This window comes from Siphateles boraxobius, unplaced genomic scaffold (genome assembly GCF_051911475.1).
Source record: "Siphateles boraxobius isolate OS27281-9 unplaced genomic scaffold, OSU_SipBor_1 22, whole genome shotgun sequence".
In the NCBI taxonomy this organism is placed as follows: domain Eukaryota; kingdom Metazoa; phylum Chordata; class Actinopteri; order Cypriniformes; family Leuciscidae; genus Siphateles; species Siphateles boraxobius.
In genome coordinates, this window is record NW_027508833.1 from 38,396,065 (window position 1) to 38,399,287 (window position 3,223).

A 3,223-nucleotide genomic window follows, 5' to 3' on the forward strand; every position below is an offset into this window, starting at 1 on the left:
ATGGAATTTATAAAAAACAAAACTCTACATTGAGAAATGTATTTTTAAATGCACTCCCATATACAGTAGTCAACATTTACAATGGATCAAAAAAGTTAATCAAAGTTGTCCTAGACGAGAACGGGTATTGTTCAAAATTCATGTATAACTTTGATGAAAGGTTTTGTTCCACATCAAATGTTGACTACTGTATTTAAAACTACTCATTTGTAATCATTGATTATGAGTATAAAATACTTTTGAGCCTGACTCAATCTTTTCCAATGCTTAATGGGGGTGAGCGGTCACAGGGTGACAGAAATGTGTGTTTTCGTGGTAAAAGCAACTTGTCTGATTCGCCCATCTCTCCTCAGCATTATGAGTATAGTGTAGTTCTTTACTGGTAATTCAACATTTAAAAAATAAATAAAGTTAAAATCATGCTTACTTGCGGCTTCCATAGATGCATATACCTTTGCTTCACCTCAAAGCTCAGGATAGGTCTGAAAGATTTATACATTATTGCTATAAATAAATTGCTACGTCTTTCTATGGAGACCATAAATGAAGCCTTCCATAGCTCTGCAGAAAACCAGATCTTATCATTCTATTGAGTCTTTGACTTCACTAAATGCTTTTGCAGGAATCTGTGAAATAATTCAATTCAATGGGGACGAACTCAGTCAACCCTGAGATGACGTAGTAGGTACTTTTGATACTGATTTTGGTCCTAGATGTAATTTAGTGACCTATTGAAACTCCACATACCACAGTCACTTTATTTAGGTGAAAACCATCTGGTGGATGAATCTATGGGCTTTTCACTGTATAGGAAAATCCGGTTTCAGAAATTAGACTAAGCAAACACTCATTCAGAGCATGATGAAAGATAATATTAAGAATAGGTGCAACATATTTCCACTTTTTTTGTGTGTGTTTCCACCCATTTCTGCCCAGTGCCGCCCATGGGTCTGGCCTTTATTGCTGGGCAATGTGCTGATGAACTAAGCCTGACAATAGCCAAACTGTTCCAAGTTGAGAAATGAAATGTGCAGCAGACATTAGCCATCTGGTGGATGAATTTTATACTTTCCCCCCACAAAACTAGAAGAGGAAATTAAAAACATTCTTAAATGAAAATTAAGCAAAATTTGATTTAAAAGTACACTCTATTTTTAAGTACAATCAATTTGGATGTTTAAGTCATTTCAACTTAAATGACATTAAACTGACTTAAGAAAATGAGTTGAATCTTGTATAGCTTATAAAAAAGTTGAAAATTGCTTAACTTATTTTGATGAATTAAAGCAATGTCCAAATTTTTTTTTACAGTGTACATTCAAAAAATATACATGAAATAAAAAGCCTTTATTTTGTATCCAGAAATATTTACTACTGTACAGTTTTACCCCAAAGAAGTGAGTAACCTTTCTTACAAATATGTTTAAATGATGCTCTATATCTAACCAGACTGTGTTGCCAAAGTGGCGGTTTTTATTTATTTCCACTTTGCAGAGGCAGATTTTTTTTGTTTTTTTTCCAGTCATGGAGTTGATTGAGTTTAAAACGTTTGGGAATGGACCGGAAGTGTATCCTGGTAACCAAATTGCTCCCGTGTGTATGGCAGGAGCCACTGTCCAGTCAAGTTGAAGACAGAACTGCAGTATTAGGATCTTACCAAATATGGAAGATTAAGAAAATTAATAGAAAAGCTCAAAACAGCATTACATAATCTGTTGAAAGGCGCCAGTTTGCAGGAAGTTTCGACAGTTTAAAGGAATTTACTACAGTGTTTAGATTAGCACAGTGGTTGATAATCCTCCGCCTGTGTGTTTTTTAAGAAGTTCTCAGGGTGTATGCGGAAACTGTAATGCGGCTTTACTCCAGTTACTGTATGTACAATGATGTCAGGGTTAAACTCCACAGAAACTGACTCTCAGTCGAATTCCATGTGTGTACAATTATTATTACTCTTTCTGTGGTTATAAACAGTGGCCCTAAAAAAGTATCCGGACAATTATGCCACACTTCAAAAAATGTATGAGTTTAATTGCATTAGATTACAACATTGGCAAACTGGCAGAATATCAAGTGGCATTTGCAAGCAAATGATGTTAAACCTTTTCTCAGAACTAAATTCACTTTTCTGAGCCATTACTTTAAACCAAATGATCCTATTTTTAGTGGCTGTATTTCCCTAAAGTTCACTCATCAGGTGACTTTGAACATGATCCAATAACGTTTGAGAGAATTCCAGAACAACAATCGTTATTGTCTATTTATCCATGTTTGTTGCTGTCTGACATTTAAAAATATATATTTCAAATGTCTTTATAACAAAAATTATAACACACCTGCAATATTTCAACTAGATGACAGCATTCAGTGATAGTTTTGATGGGTAAGTCATTGGTTGCTTTAAATGGGATTGTTTATGGCATTGAATGATGAAGTTGCTGTAATCTGAAAGCAAACATGCCGCAGACTCAGTGAGAACATTAAAGAGTGCGAGTTTGACAGTCACAGCTCTAAACATGTTGAATATGAATGGACAGTTATCACAGCATCATAAATCTTCTATTCTACAGCTTTGATTTGTTAGTAGAGGTTATCCACTCTTCTGTTTGCATTGGGATTGCACAGTCACACTGTTTTTGTCACAGAAAATGATTTTTTTTTTTTGCATTTAACTCTTTTGGAAGCAGATTTTTTTTTACAAAAATGAATGAAGCTCTATTCATAAAAGCTTATAAAAAAAAAAAAAAAAAATATATATATATATATATATATATATATATATATATTTATATACCAGTCTCAAGCACCAATGCTCTGCAGACTCACACAGTTCTACATTTTTCTTTGAAGCAAATGTATGAAACTATTAATAATAAGAATCATCATCATCATCATCAATACACAGACAAAACTGAGCAGGTCTAATATGACCGAATATAGCCTTAACTGCAGAAACTCAGATCACAAGAGTATTCCCAAAACCACCCCTTAATTGTAAAATGGAGGAAAACAAATTGTTACAAAGTTATTTTAGGATAAGAGCACAATTCACATCCACTTAATGATATAATAAATAATATTAATGGAAAATAGTAACAATGGCAGTGCTTTCAAAATCATCTACATCAATTTACCTTCATTCCCATATTGTTTGTCTTGTTATAGCATGTCTCAATACAACAGACACATTCAGCTAGACATAAATAAGATATTCAAGACGAGGGAA